This window comes from Geotrypetes seraphini, chromosome 8 (genome assembly GCF_902459505.1).
Source record: "Geotrypetes seraphini chromosome 8, aGeoSer1.1, whole genome shotgun sequence".
Classification (NCBI taxonomy): domain Eukaryota; kingdom Metazoa; phylum Chordata; class Amphibia; order Gymnophiona; family Dermophiidae; genus Geotrypetes; species Geotrypetes seraphini.
This window is the reverse complement of record NC_047091.1, coordinates 96,116,703-96,132,960: the sequence shown is the minus strand read 5'-3', so window position 1 is coordinate 96,132,960 and position 16,258 is coordinate 96,116,703.

Here is a 16,258-nt window from a genome sequence, read left to right as displayed (position 1 = left end):
GGATCACCCCTGGATCCCTTTTTTAAAATGCGTAACAATGGCTACCCTCCAATCTTCATGTACTACGGACGATTATAGCAACAGGTTACAGATTATTAACAGAAGATCAGCAATTTCATTTTTGAGTTCTTTTAGTACAAAACTCTCCTGCCTAAACTTAGAGAGGAAAATGCTTGCAAAACCAAAAAAAATCCTCATTAAGTATATTGGGAGGTGGCATACAATGATATAGTGAATGAAAATGTAAGTAAGTATAAGTGAGTAAATATGAATGTGAATGTAAGGAAAGTGAGTCGGTCACAGGTTGCTATCAATCTGAGAAAATAAATTCTTAACTGCATTTCAAGTGGCTGATTGAATTCAGCATATGCCACCAGACCACCTATTACCGGTACATCATTACCACTTCCCCTACATTAGTGTATTAAATAAATTGTGCTTTAAATTAATATATAATTGTGTATCTACCTCCCAAGCATTTTAAACTAAATGAATCCAAGTATAGCCATAAGTATGGAATAAATATTCAAAGAAGAGTTCAGTGAAAATTAAAATTGTCAATGCCGAGTACAAATATAATAATGAAATAAAGAAATGTTTTGTAAAAGACAAAATATAATAATGAAATAAAGAAATGTTTTGTAAAAGACAAAGACCAAAACAAAGAACTTATCTCTAGATCGTGTGAACCAAACTCTGTCCAACAAAACGTTTTGTTTCAGTCCTTATACTTACTTAACATTTTCATTCACTATATCATTGTGTGCCATCTCCCAATATCCGTAGTGAGGATTTTTTTTTGTTTGTTTGTTTTGAGGTGATTTATTTATTTGGCTTAGTAGTTATTTATTTGGCTCAGTACGTTTTCCAGGTTCACAGAGAATTCTTTCAGTTCCTCTGCATCATCACCTTTGAAAACACCCTGGTTCACATAGATCTCTTACATCTTCCGTAAAGACTGAAACAAAGAATTCATTCAGTTTCTCCACTATGTCCTTATCCTCTCTGAGTACTCCTTATGCTCCTTGATGATCCATTGGTTCCACAGATTCCCTCAGAGGTTTTCTGCTTCTGATGTACCTTGAAAAGTTTGTTTCCATGAGTTTTCCTCTTTGGCAAGTATCTCTTAATATTCTTTCTTTATCAATGCTTTGCATCTAGCTTGCCAATACTCATGTTGCTTCTTATTTTCTTCATATTGGGGGAGCCTAGAGAGGCACGCAAGCCCGTCTAAGTTAGCCTAAGGCTGGCTGTGGGTATGGCTTGGCCTGGCCTGGAAGTAGCCTTAGGCGGACCTAGGCAGCCGTATATGTCTTCGTAGGCCCGCAGTAGATGTGTACAATATAGGCCAGCATTTTGACATGGCCGCTGAGCTTATCACAGCAAGGGATCTCCCTGCCATGATAAGTTTAGTGGCCGTGGCCGCCCATCCCCCTGTACATCGCCCACAGGAGAGATGCCCAGTCTGTCCTGCCTGGCACCCACAAACCCTCACCCGTTTATCGCCGGAAGGAGAGATGCCCAATCCCTCCTGCTGAAACCCCCCACCCTCCTGTACATCGCCTCCATTCTTTTAAAGGATGCTCTTTTGGCCTAATAGCCTCTTTCACTTCACTTTTTAACCACGCTTGCTCTCGGTGTCTCTTCTTTCCATCTTTGTTAATATGTGGAATACATCTGGTCTGGGCTTCCACTATGGAATTTTTACATTACAACCATACCTGATATAAAGTCCTAATCTTTGCCTCTGATCCTTTTAGCTTCTTAGTGCTTGGTAAGTGCAGTGTATTAGCTGGCTAATGCTTCCACACCCACTCTCCACCCAAGCCATGTCTCCTGACGGAATAAAAATCAGCAATGCATGGAAACGGGTAAACTACCACATGTGCTCACATGATAGCTTATTTTTCACACATTAACCGTGTGTTAAGTACTTAACACCCTTTAGTAAATGAGCCCCAAAATCCAAATACTATAGGGTGTGCCACAAGCCCTGCCACCTGACTCTACTAGTGATATAAAACCACCCCTGATATTCACCAAGAATATAGGATATGTGAGATCTATTTGTATATGTTTACTCTGGGCCAGGTGATAATGGTCCTTGAGCTACCCTGAAAACTAGAATTGGGATTTGTAAACTCCTGGGAGAATGTGCCAGTGTTTGCTCCAGACAGAATTAGGTTTGCCACATTGCATGACATTTAGAACTTTTACATCTCATTGGTTACTTAATAGTATTAAAAGTCAAAACCTCAGATCTTACAGTTCATACCTGATGTTGGGATAGGCCATATAAAGAGGGTAGTAGGGTCATGGATTTAATAATACTGTACTATCTTTCTGTGGTACAACCAAAGCAGTTTACATTTACTATATGCAGGGTCCTTTCTGTGTCCCTTTTGGACTTGCAATCTTAAGATTTTTATACCTGGGCAATGGAGGTTAAGTGACTTGCTTGAAAGCTTATACAATGGCCTTTAGATTTTTTTGGGTACTTTTAAAGAAGTGGAAAAGAATATACAGTTTTTATAAATACATCTGTAGGCTCTCTCTCTTTCTAACATAACATAGAAGGAAAAAATGCTCATGCAGTTGTAAATGATGGCTTATGGCAAATCAGATCCCAGCTTGGGTTTGACTAAACCAGAAGCTCAATCGAGAAAGAAAAAAGGCACCCCTCTCCTTCCCAAAATAGAACCTCTGAAGCATAGGCAATCTGTTTGAAGTACCTGATTAGTTCATATTGGAAATGTACCATAAGCAATGCTCCCTCTAAGAATTGACTAAGTGCAAGCAATTTTTTTTTTTTTCATGCGAGTGATAAGTTTAAAAAAAAAAAATTTTTTCCAGATTTGCAAGTATTTTTGTGAGTGACACTCCTAGAATATATGAGAGATTTCTCACATGCTCAGCTTAGAGCAGGGATGTCCAACCTGTGGCCCGAGGGCCACATGCAGCCCCGGTTGAAGGCGATGCAGTGTTTTCTTCTGCTGCCCCTGGGTGTTTACCGTCTTACCGGCTCCTTCCTCTGTCTTGCTGCAGCGTTTGTGAGGCCCTAGAACATTTTTCTCAGCCAATTTGGCCCAGGGAAGCCAAAAGGTTGGACACCCCTGGCTTAGAGGGAACATAAGCCATAAGTGTCAAACAGGTGAGGATAGGAGAATCTGGAATGCCTTTAAGTCCAGAATGGTACCTGTATGCATTCCAGGCAATGAAGCTTCTGATACTGTAGCTATTTGGAAGTGGGGAGAGGGGTTTGTTTTTAGATTTTGCCAGATCTTAGATTGACATTGTAAAATCACAGATGTGAAAAAAAGGAAAAATAGATTTGTTTTTATTGAAAATTGGAATATTTACATAGTCTAATGTACTTTGTAACAGTGGAAGGAATGAGGGAGATGCAGACAATCATGTACAAAGATCATCCTTTTAAATAAGAGCTAATGTGCTTGTTTTTAAACTGCTGTTCACCTGCAGTATATTGTGAGATGTAAATCCTGTGGAAGGACATTATAGCAGGATTTATGCCGTTACCTTGAATGATCTAGTGCAGGGATCTCAAAGTCCCTCCTTGAGGGCCGCAATCCAGTCAGGTTTTCAGGATTTCCCCAAGGAATATGCATTGAAAGCAGTGCATGCACATATCTCATGCATATTCATTGGGGAAATCCTGAAAACCCGAATGGATTGCGGCCCTGAAGGAGGGACTCTGAGATCCCTGATCTAGTGCAAGCATTTTAATATTCTATGTCTGTTCAAGGGTGCAAAAGGATTTGATAATGGTGAAGATGCCTTTGGAAATGGTAGATCATGGTGTAATATATACCTATGGATGTGAAATATTTTAAGGAAATCATTGAATCTCTTCCAATACCTAAATCAGAAATTCTGAAAGAGTTTTTTTAAATAATTGTTTTCCATGTATTCCGGTTGCATGGGATAATTCAGATGAATAGTTTATGCCTACTTTCTGTGGCTCATGAGTCTCTAGATTTTAGTGCAGAGAGGTTACAGAGTGGTAAATAGGAAGTCTGGTCATTTGTGTCTAATTTTTCTTATGTTAGGAAGGGGGGGGAGGTCTTGATCTTGCCACAAGCATATTAAGTGCACTTGGACTCTAAGCACTCTCTATGGCAGTGTTCTTCAACCACCGGTCCATGGACCAGTGCCGGTCCACAGAAATTTCCTGCCGGTCCACAGGGCCAGCACATGCATCAGGCCCAAAACAGTGTTCTTCAACCGCCGGTCCACAGTGCGATCGATGCGGCGTTATCTTCGAGCCAGCTCCCTCTTCCTAACTGATTCAGTGCACAAAGCCACGGGCAGTGGCTCCTACGGGCATCCTCCGCCTGAACTGGATGCCTTCTCTCTGACGTTGCAACGTCAGAGGGAAGGCTTCCAGATGAGGCACAGGACGTGCAAGGTGCAATTAGTACTATTGTGGGGGCGTGGTCTGGGGTGGAGATTGTGTAGAGATGGGCAGGGTCTGACCCACGCCTTAGCCCAGTGTTCTTCAATCGCAGGTCCACGGACCGATGCTGGTCCACAGAATAATTCTTTTATTTCTGCCGGTCCATAGGTGTAAAAAGGTTGAAAAACACTGCTCTATGGCATGACACCATATTGGCTGAGCATGAAATTTTTGTCGATTAACTCAACTGCCCAACACCATAACAGAGTGAGCCAGACAGCTCTGTTAAAATTCTCCCTGGGTTTTTCGCCTTCCAAATGTCATAAATAGAATTTCAGTACAGTACTGTCTTATTTTCTCTGTGTGTGGTTTACTTGTGTGAAAAATGAGGCTTAAAATTATGAAGTACAATAATGTCATGGATGTTCTGGAATCTAGTTTTAGAATATTTGCAGTGTGCCTCTCTAAAGTGTATGTATATATGTAGTAAAAGCAAAAAACTTGAGTGTAATTTAACAAAAAAGCGTGTTTCAAGAAGGCAGCTTGTATGTCAATCACATTATGTCTAGGTTGAAATACATGTACAGCTAATAATAAGAAATTATGTAACTTATTTGACTTAATTGCTGAGGATAAAATGATTGCAGAGAATGGTAGCAAGATTTGTGTCAATTGTCTTTTTAAAACCAGCTAGGCTGGATTCTTTTCAGCTAGTTGATGTGCACCATTGCACAGCTGATGGGTTTGAAGTGCACAAGGAGGCTACACCTGGAATGCCCTGCAAGCATTACTTGCAGAGCATTTCAGTCTTTGTATTAAATATATATTTAGACAAAAACAGTATCGCAATCCCAAACTCAATTTATATAATCATCTAATAACATCAATATATATTAAAGCACTCGCCAATGAGCATACCATATGTCTTCAGGGGAAGACGAAAAGATCAAGGGAAATTGATAGCTCCTGCCCCATTTGTGTCATTGATACTATTTGAGTCTTTTTTTTTATGGTTGCCACAGCAACAGATCTGTGAGACAAAGAACCTCCACTGGTGCAAAAAACCAGCAAAGGCAAGAAGTTGGCTCGACAACATTAGCGGGTATTTTCAATTTATCATCAAAGATTTTAACACCTGATGAAATAGATATGCTCCAGTGTGGTATGTCCTTTGTGCCAACCACACCATATGATGGGTTATTAGAGCCAGTTTACATCACTTCTTTCATACTTTGAGATTAAGAGCTTATTTCAATGATATTGGGTCACCGGATCAAGGTGGTGAATTTCATAGGGATTGTGTTAAATCTACTTAGATGGCCCTGAATTAGAACAAGTGGAACAGCGAGGTCTTCAAATTCATCATATCTTATCAGCCCAACAGAAGAAAGTTTTATTGAATCTTGATACTTCCACCACCATCATCAAAAGAGTTGATAAGGGTGGGGGAATAGTTGTTATGGACTATACTAACTATAGAGTGGAGGCGTTATATCAGTTGATGGATTCACAGTTTTACATACAATTGGGTGGGGATCCTACTGAAAATCTGCAGATTGAGGTTACAGAGATGTTGTCACAGGCTAAGTATAATGGGGTTATTTCACAAAGAGAATATTGGCATCTATATCAATCATATGCACAGACTCCTTATATTTACTGTGTGCCTAAGATCCATGAGTCTCAGTCTAATCCTTCAGGATGTTTGATTGCTTCCAGCAGAGGCTTCTTGTTGGAGCCATTATCCCAGCATTTGGATTATTATTTGAAACTTTTTGTGCTAATGGCCATTTCATATATACAAGATTCTACCAATTTTCTTCAGTTATTGGATGGTGAGGATGTCGGGTCATGGCATGATTGTCTGCTGGTTATAATGGACCAGAGAAAGACACTGGGACAAATTTTTCCCCATCCTCACGGGAACTCATTTTCCCTTCCCATCCCCACAAGTAATTTCCTGTCCCTGCCCCATTCCTGCAAGTTCCTTCCTCATCTGCACAAGCCTCAAATACTTTAAAATTATAAGTGTTCGAGTCTTGTGTGGTTAAGGCAGAGCTTACAGAAATGGGACAGAGACAGTGACAAAACTCATGGAGACGGGACAGGGAAATTGAGTTCCTGCAGGGATAGGGACAAATTTGTCTCCATGTCATTCTCTACAATGGACTTCACTGCTTTCTATACTAACATTCCACAGTCGAAGGCAGAGAATCTTGTCCAACAGTTTGTAAGCAAAATTTCTATACCTGATTCAAAACAGTTATTGGTTGATATGGCCAAATTTGTAGAAGAATGTGCTCTTACTCTCCTGCCCTTTTTTTTCTTCCCCTTATAACCCATTGTATTATGTAACATCTTTCTTCTCTCATGTATTCTTTCCCCATGCTTCTCCAATTCATGATGTAACTTCCTTCTTCTTGCATTTTGTAATTCGCTGATTGTCCAGCCTTCTTTCTATGTGAACCGCCTAGAAGTCAGTTTGACTATGGCGGTATAGAAAAATAAAGTTATTATTATTATTATTTTACTTTTGAAGAGCAGCACTATTTTCAGATCAAAGGGGTAGCCATGGGGGCTACGGTAGCTCCCCACCATAGCTTGTCTGTACATGACTGAATTTAATGATCAATATGTATATGTGTCCAAGTATTTTGTATGGGTTAAATTTTGGAAGAGATTTATTGATGATGTTATCCTGGTTTGGGATGTGGATGAACTGTTAACATTTATTTACATTCTCAATCGTGCTGATCCTAATGTTAAATTTACTAGTGTCGTTCAGAAATCAAGTATTACTTTCTTGGACATTGAAATATCTAGTCATTAACCAGGTCAACACTACAATTCATCATAAAGTGACTGAAATACATTAATGCATTACATTAGTTCCCATCCCAGATCATTAAGGGATAGCATTCCAATGGGTCAGTTAGGTTTCGTATACTATATAACACAATGCAGGAATATAAGAAGCAAGCAATACAAATGAATACATTTATTGAACATGGGTATCTGTCCAATATTGTCAAGAAAGTTTATAAAATAGCATTATATTGTCAATGAAATTGTAATAACCAATCACAGAATGTAAAACCAAGGCATACTCTAATATGCATTCTGCCGTTCTTTCCTCAATCATACAAGATAAGCTATGTTTTAGAAAAATATTGCCACATTTTGGGAGTGCTTTCTGGATTAATGGAATGTCCTAAAATTGCATGGAGGCGCCAACTCAACTTGGGAGAGGTTTTTATGTTGATGGCTGGCACTTGAGCATGAATGGGTCTTTGCAAGTGTGGCCACTGTGTCTATTGTAAATATATGCTGGATGTTACGGAAGTACCTATACTAGGGCAACATAAGTTCTATTTTACGTTTCAATATGGATTGAAATTCTAGTTAGATAGTTTATTATATTATCTGTTCCTGTGGGTTATGTTATATAGGACAAACAAAGCAATCTATCAAAGTATGGGTAGAGGTGCATCTAAGTTGTATTAAACATCAGCGTTAACAAACTCCATTGGTTGAGCATTGTATGGACAGTGGCCATGCCCCCAATGACCTAAGGGTAACTGTGTTAGTGCACCTTTAATTATGTCAGGGCGGCAATATCACAAAGTGCAACGGCTAATTTTTTATTGGAATAGTCACCCCATTGAATAAAGAGGTTGAATGGCAGAACGCTATAATTTACTGATTAATTAAAGGAGGTGCTACGATCAAAGGGTGTATGAGAATGCCTTGGATGAGGCATTGTAGTGCATTGCATAAGTTTATGCGATATATAGGTTTCAGTTAGCGTTTTTTTGTCAGTTAGATACAGGCTGGCCTGACAATGTCTCTAGCTCTTTCGTCAGTGAGTGCTGTAATAAATATTGATGTTAGTAGATGATTATATGAGTTGTTTGGGATTGTGATATTATTCATATTTAGATCTCATGTGTTCTGTTTACATAGTCACTCTTCCTGATGAAACGAAGGCGAAACTCTGGCTGAGTTGAAGGGGGAAAAGGAGATGGATGCATTATATAATATAAAAAAGATTCAGACAAAACCAGACTTTGGTGGTAATGGCTTAAGCATATCCCCAAAATACAACATACTTTGCTGAAATCATTGGCCCCTTAGGAAGGGACAGTGTTAAGCAGACTTGCGAGACGTCCTCAAAGCGTGTCTGCAGGCTATGCCTTTCTGAGCTTCAGGCAGGCTTGGGACTCCTGTGACATAACTAGCATAACTATCAAAATTGCTCTAGTTGCCCCTCTCCAGCCAGCAAAAATTCACACTGTGTCTATTAAAGCTAGGTGCCCTCCTCCCTCTTTCACTTACTGAATACCAGTGGGGAGACTCTCCTGTTTAGCCCCCCTCTTCCAAATCATGAGAGCTGATAATATGGTTCCAAGTTTCCAAGTTTAATTCAGTTTTGATTAATCGCTTTATCTTAATTCAAAGCGATGTACATTATAAAAATTACAATATAACATAGTAATACATTGAAGATTGTTGACTGAACTTAAGACAAAATGACAATACTAGAAACATATGGGAAAGAAATGGGCAAGAAGTTACAATATAAAAATAAAGATGGGGATAACATTTAGGGAAGGTACATGAGGAAGGGGTAAAGCTTGATCTTGAAATTGATTTATGATGAAATTATTGTTAATTTATAAAGGTATCATTAAATAGAAAGGTTTTCAGGTTACTTTTGAATTTCTCTAGATTGACTTCTTGTCTCAAGTGGTAAGGTAAAGAATTCCAGGTTTGGGGCGCAGTAACGGAAAAAATATATTGGCGTCTTGTGTTTATGATTTTAAGGGACGGAATTGTCAGTAGATGTTGGTCGGTAGATCTTAATGTTCTATTCGTGGTGTAAGGGATTAATGATTTATATATGAAAGCCGGAGTTTTAAGAGAAAGAGATTTGAAAGTAAGCAAGCTGAGTTTATATATGATTCTGTGAGTAACGGGAAGCCAATGGGCTTCCTTAAGAAGTGGAGTGACATGGTCATGGTCATGGAAATAAAAGCAGAGCAAGCCCAATCATGGATTTTCAGTAAGACCGTTATGTACATTTTAATATATGTATTTAAAAAAAATAAAAAAATTAGACTTGGTGGTTTGTTTCTTAAAGGGTATAGGAGTTTGTATAGTAGTATTCTGACATATAGCCTACCTCCTGGGAGCCAGGGTCTGTTGCATGGGGTAATACATGAACATAAGAATTGCCGCTGCTGGGTCAGACCAATGGTCCATCCTGCCCAGCAGTTCGCTCACGCGGCGGCCCCAGTGCTCCAAATGAGTCCAGTCTCACCAGTTTAGCATGAACTTGTTCAACTTTGTCTTGAAACCCTGGAGGGTGTTTTCCCATATAACAGACTCCAGAAGAGTGTTCCAGTTTTCTACCACTCTGGGTGAAGAAGAATTTCCTTACGTTTGTACAGAATCTATCCCCTTTCAACTTTAGAGAGTGTCCTCTCGTTCTCCTTACCTTGGAGAGGGTGAACAATCTATCTTTCTCTACTAAGTTTATTCCCTTCAGTATTTTGAATGTTTCGATCATGTCTCCTCGCAGTCTTCTCTTTTCAAGGGAGAAGAGGCCCAGTTACTCTAATTTCTCGCTGTACGGCAACTCCTCAAGCCCCTTAACCATTTTAGTTGCCCTTCTCTGGACCCTTTCGAGTAGTACCGTATCTTTCTTCATGTACGGCAACCAGTGCTGGATGCAATACTCCAGGTGTGGGCGCACCATGGCCCGGTACAGCGGCATGATAACCTTCTCAGATCTGTTTGTGATCCCCTTCTTGATCGTTCCTAGAATTCTGTTCGCCCTTTTCACCGCGGTAGCACATTGTGCAGATGGCTTCATGGACTTGATCAGAACTCCCAAGTCCCTTTCCTGGGAGGTCTCTCCAAGTACCGCCCCGGACATCCTGTATTCGTGCATGAGATTTTTTGTTCCCGACATGCATCACTTTGCACTTATCCACATTGAACCTCATTTGCCATGTCGATACCCATTTCTCGAGCTTGATTATGTCCCGTTGCAGATCTTCGCAATCCCCCTGTGTCTTCACTACACTGTATAACTTTGTATCGTCTGCAAATTTAATCACCTCGCTCGTCGTACCAATGTCCATATCGTTTATAAAGATATTGAAGAGCACAGGTCCAAGCACTGAGCCCTGAGGCACCCTGCTGGTGACGCTCTTCCAGTCTGAGAATTGTCCATTTACCCCCACTCTCTGTTTCCTGTGCTCCAGCCAGTTTTTAATCCATGCGAGTATTTCACCCTCGATTCCATGGCATGCAATTTTCCGAAGTAGTTGTTCATGTGGAACTTTGTCAAATGCCTTCTGAAAATCCAGATATACAATGTCAACCGGGTCGCCCTCGTCTATCTGCCTGTTTACTCCCTCGAAGAAGTAGAGCAAATTCGTCAGGCAAGATCTGCCTTTACTGAAACCGTGCTGGCTGGTCCTCATCAGATCGTGTCCGTCAAGGTGATCAATGATGCAGTCCTTTATCAGCGCCTCTACCATCTTTCCCGGTACCGAGGTCAGACTCAATGATGTTTAGTTTCCTGGATCTCCCCTCGAACCTTTTTTGAAGATCAGCGTAACATTCACCACCTTCCAGTCTTCCGGAATCTTTCCCGATTTGATCGACAGATTGGCTATTAGCTGAAGCAGTTCAGCTATAGTCCCTTTGAGTTCCTTGATGATCCTTGGATAGATGCCATCTGGTCCTGGGGATTTGTCGCTCTTAAGCCTATCTATCTGCTTGCATACCTCTTCTAGACTGACCATCAACTGTGTCAGTTTCCCATCTTCTTTTCCAGCATATAGCCTGATGGGTTCCGGTATGCTGTGTGTATCTTCTTCGGTAAATACAGACGCAAAAAAATGTGTTCAGTTTGTCAGCGATTTCTTTGTCCTCCTTTAGCACTCCCTTTATTCCACAGTCATCCAACGGTTCCACCGCTTCTCTTGCAGGTCGTTTTCCCCTAATACAGTGGTACCTTGGTTTATGAGTGCACCGGTTTGCGAGTGTTTTGCAAGATGAGCAAAACATTTGCAAACTTGGTGCCTCGTAAACCGAGCGCGCCTCGATTTGCGAGCTCCCCCCCTGCGAACCGGCACCCTCCCCCCCGCAATCCGGCACCCCCCCCCACCACCATCGGGCACCCCCCCGCCGCGACCTGAGGTCCCCCCAACCCACCCGAACCCTCTTTTTACTTTGATGTAGCCTCCGCACCTGCACCAGCATGTCCTGTGCCGTGCCGGTGCATGAAAATCTGCCTCCGGTGGGCCTTGAGCATGTGCGCATGCTCAAGGCCTGAGAGTTCACGTCCAATGTGAACTCTCAGGCCTTGAGCATGCGCACATGCTCAAGGCCCAGCACCGGAGGCAAATTTTCGGGCACCGGCACAGCACAGCACAGGATATGCTGGTGCAGGTGCAGAGGCTACATCAAAGTAAGAAGAGGGTTCGGGTGGTTTGGGGGGACCTCAGGTCGCGGGGGGGGGTGCCCGATGGCGGGGGGGGGGGTGCCGGATCGCGGAGGGGGAGGGTGCCGGTTCGCGGGGGGAGCAATGCCGATTCTTGTGGGGGGGGGAGCAGTGCTGCTGGCCTCGGGGAGGGGGGTGGAGGGTGGGAACCTATCAAAGCGAGTTTCCATTATTTCCTATGGGGAAACTCGCTTTGATAAACGAGCATTTTGGATTACGAGCATGCTCCTGGAACGGATTATGCTTGTAATCCAAGGTACCACTGTATATCAAAAGAACGGCTTGAAGTTTTTCACCTCCTTGGCTATTTTTTCCTCTTAGTCTTTTTTGGCCCCTTTTACTACCTTATGGCACCTGTGTTGATGTTGTTTGTGCTTATTCCAGTTTTCATCCTTTTTTGACCTTTTCCATTCCTTAAACGAAGTTTTCTTGTCTCTGATCTCTTCCTTCACCTCTACAGTGAGCCATGCCGGTTCTTTGTTCTTTTTCCTCTTGGATCCTTTGTTGATACGCGGTGTATATATAGATTTTGTGCCTCGATGACTGTGTCCTTAAAAAGGGATCAAGCTTGCTCTAGCATTTTTACAGTGCTTATCCTCTTCTTAATCTTCTTCCCCACCATGAGTCTCATCACTTCGTAATTCCCTTTTCGGAAGTTCAGCGCCATGGCTGTCGTTTTGGACCGATGTTTCTCACCTGCATCTAGGTCGAAGTGGATCATATTGTTATCGCTGCTTCCCAGCGTCCCTTCCACTTCTACATGTTGTGCCGATCTTCATAGTCTATTTAGAATTAAGTCCAGAATTGCATTTCCTCTCGCATTTTCCTTGACGAGTTGTTCCAGGAACTAATCGCCTACAGTATCCAGGAACTTGGTCTGCCTAGCGCAGCCGGAGGTGCCTAGGTTCCAGTCTATCCCCAGATAGTTGAAGTCACCCATGATAACTACGCTTAATCTCGACTTGTCATTTTCCCATCAATTTCTTCGGACTGACTAGGAGTATGTAGTAGATGCCAATCTTCGTTTCCAGTCCATTTGTTCCTGGAATTTTGATCCATAGAGACTCTAACTTATCCGTCAGTTGTGGTGTGTACCCTCCAGTAGATTCAATTCCCTCTTTGACATATATGGCAATGCCCCTACCTTTTTGAGCCACTCTGTCTCTGCGGTATAGTTTGTATCCTGGTAGCACAGTGTCCCAAATGTTTTCCTCAGTCCATCATGTTTATGTGATGCCGATGATGTCAATGTTATCTTTTTGTGCCATTGTTTCTAATTCACCCATCTTATTCCTTAGGCTCCTTGCATTCGTATACATACACTTGAGTTTACAACCCGTTCCTTTCTTGCATTTCCTTCCCTCTTGTGTCCCTTTCAATCTGTCTTGCTTGTGATCCGGTGGGCCTTCCCATATATCTTCCTGCACAGTATCTTCTGGAGAGTCTTCCCCTCTATCTTCCTGCAAGGTATCCTCCGGGTATACTGGTTTCCGAACCATCGATTCTCTCTCTCGGTCGACTGTCGGCTTTCCCCTTCTTCCTAGTTTAAAAACTTCTCAACTTCTCTCTTGATGTTGCTTGCAAGTAGCCTCGTTCCATCTCTGCTGAGGTGGAGTCCGTCCTTCCTGTATAGCTTGCTGTTCCCCCAGAACGCCGTCCAGTTGCGCACAAAGTGAAATCCTTCCTCACACCAGCGCCGCATCCATGTGTTGATTGCTTGCAGCTCCATCTGTCTCTTCTCATCTGCCCTGGGTACTAGCAGGATCTCCGAGAATGCTATCCTCTGTGTTCTGGTCTTCAGCTTCCTTCCTAGCATCTGGAACTGGTCCTCCAGTACTTCCCTGTTGTAGTTCCTGTTGCTCACGTTCGTCTCCACATGGATCACCACTGCCGTATCTTCTTCCACATTGTCGATGATCCTGTCGATGCGGCTCACTATGTCTTCTACCTTGGCTCCCGGTAGGCAGGTCACCAGCTGATCCAGTCTTCCTCTCGCTATGTGGCTGTCAACTTTTCTGATGATGGAGTCCCCCATGATGATTGCTGTCCTCTCTATCTTCTCTTGATTCTCCAGAGACAGGTCCGTGTCCCTGGTGTATGTCCATCTCTCCTGCCGCAGGTCCGTTTCCTTCGTTCTTGCTGCTGTGTTATCCATTTCTTCATGGTGGTTTTCTGTCCGTAGGTCCGTATCATTCGTTCTCACTGCTGTGTCACCCATTTCTTCGTGGTGGTTATCTGTCGGATGGTCCACACTCTCTGTAGGTGTCTTTCGGCAGTTCCACTGTTGCTGGTGATTTTCCACGGCCTCCCTGTATGCCTCCTCTATGAACTTCTCCAGCTCTCGGACTTCTTCCTCGATGATGTCCTCTGTCTTGGTGTTCGTTGTGTCCTTGGTCTCGATGTTCTCTGTGTCTCTGTCTTCCTCCATTGCTTGAAGTGCCTCCAGTTCAGTATTCTACCTTCCAGGAGTCTGACTTGTTTCTTCAGGCTCTCCAGTTCTCCGCATTGAGCGCATACGTAAGACCGCCTCCCAGAGGGGAGGTAGTCATACATATGGCAGATAGTGCAGAAAACTGGATAGCTCAAAATCTTGCTTCTGGCTGCTGCTTCCATTGCTGCTTGCTTGCTGGTCTGCTGTGGCTATTCTCTGTGTCTGCCTGGCTATGTCCTCTGCACCTGCTGTGGTGTCCTTCTTCTCTCCTTTAGTGTCCCTTCTCAGTGAGCTTCGGTGGTTGACATCGGGGGTGGGTGGAGCTAACTCACACCGATTCCCCCCTGTAGTCTCCTTCCTCTTTTTCCCCTCGTGCACTTTCCTGTTCTTGCTTTGCTTCCCTCTAACTTTCTCTCTCTCCTGCTGCTTCCTTTCTCTTGCTTGCCTGCCCAAGTTCTGAGTTAACTTCACTCGTTGGCCCTGCCCCTTGTAAGGGGGGGAGCTAACTCTCACCGATTTTCCCCCCTGTAGTCTCTTGCCTCTTCCCCTTGTGCGCTTTTCTGTTCTTGCTTTGCTTCCTTCTAACTCTCTCTCCTGTTGCTTCCTTTCTCTTGCTTGCCTGCCTGAGCTCTGAATTAACTTCACTCGTTGGCCCCGCCAAGATTCTTAAACTCATGATTTTCAGTAGCAGCTGAGTATCCACATCTTATGAAATTAGCTTACTTCAACAGGAAGTATATCCTGTAAACTGTTTTACCCTCTAGTAATTGCATTCTAGTTTTGACTTGGTACCAGAATTGACACTGAAAAACGTTGTTCTGTGTTTAACCACTTATCAGTGATAACTTATTTTATGCCAGGTTTTGGCCACATTCAGTACCAGTTGGAGCTGCCTTTGTGGTTACTGCATGATTGAAATGGATGTGAAAGCACAGGATGCATAAGTCTCGTCTGATGGGTCAGTAAAAAGGAATACCACATTACGAGCTTTGCATTCCACTTTCACTGTGCTGTGTTAAGGTGATTCTAAAGGGCCAGTACTCATTCATGGTCATGTCTGAAGATGGCCAGTCAAGTGTTTGTCTTGATCTCTATGCTTTGCTTTGAAGCGGAGAGTTCTATCCTAATTCTGAGGAGTCCGTGTTTTTGTGGAGCAGTACTATCAGTATTTCAAAATAGTACTAGTACAGAATGGGTACACTCTGCAGCGCAATCAGTGTTCTTCAACCTAAGCAAGTGTACCTTCATCCTTACCATGATTTTTAGTATGCACAGCATATTTGTTATGTATTTGATATACTGCTTTTCAATCTAGACAGTCAAGGCAGTGTATAATTTACAATTAATAAAGAAAGGAACTACAGAGAAATGATAGGAAAGTAACAGAAATAGGTAATAAGAACAACATGAGAACATAAAAATAGTCTTACTGGGTCAGACTAATGGTCCATCTAGCCCAGTAGCCCGTCCTCACAGTGGCCAATCCAGGTCACTAGTACCTGGCAAAAACCCCAAAAGTAGCAACATTCCATGTTTTCAATCCAGGGCAAGCACTGGCATCCCCCGTGTGTCTCAATAACAGTCTATGGACTCTTCCTCCAGGAAATTATCCAAACCTTTCTTAAAACCAGCTACATTAACCGCTCTCACCACAACCTCTGGCAACACGTTCCAGAGTTTAACTATTCTCAGAGTAAAAAAATATTTCCTCCTATTGGTTATAAAAATATTTCCCTGTAACTTCAAATATCCCATAATCTTTGTAATGATTGACAGAGTAAAAAAAATTAATCCACTTGTACCTGTTCGACACCACTCAGAATTTTGTAGACTTCAATCATATCTCCCCTCAGCTATCTTTTTTCCAAGCTGAAGAGCACTAACCTTTTCTCATACG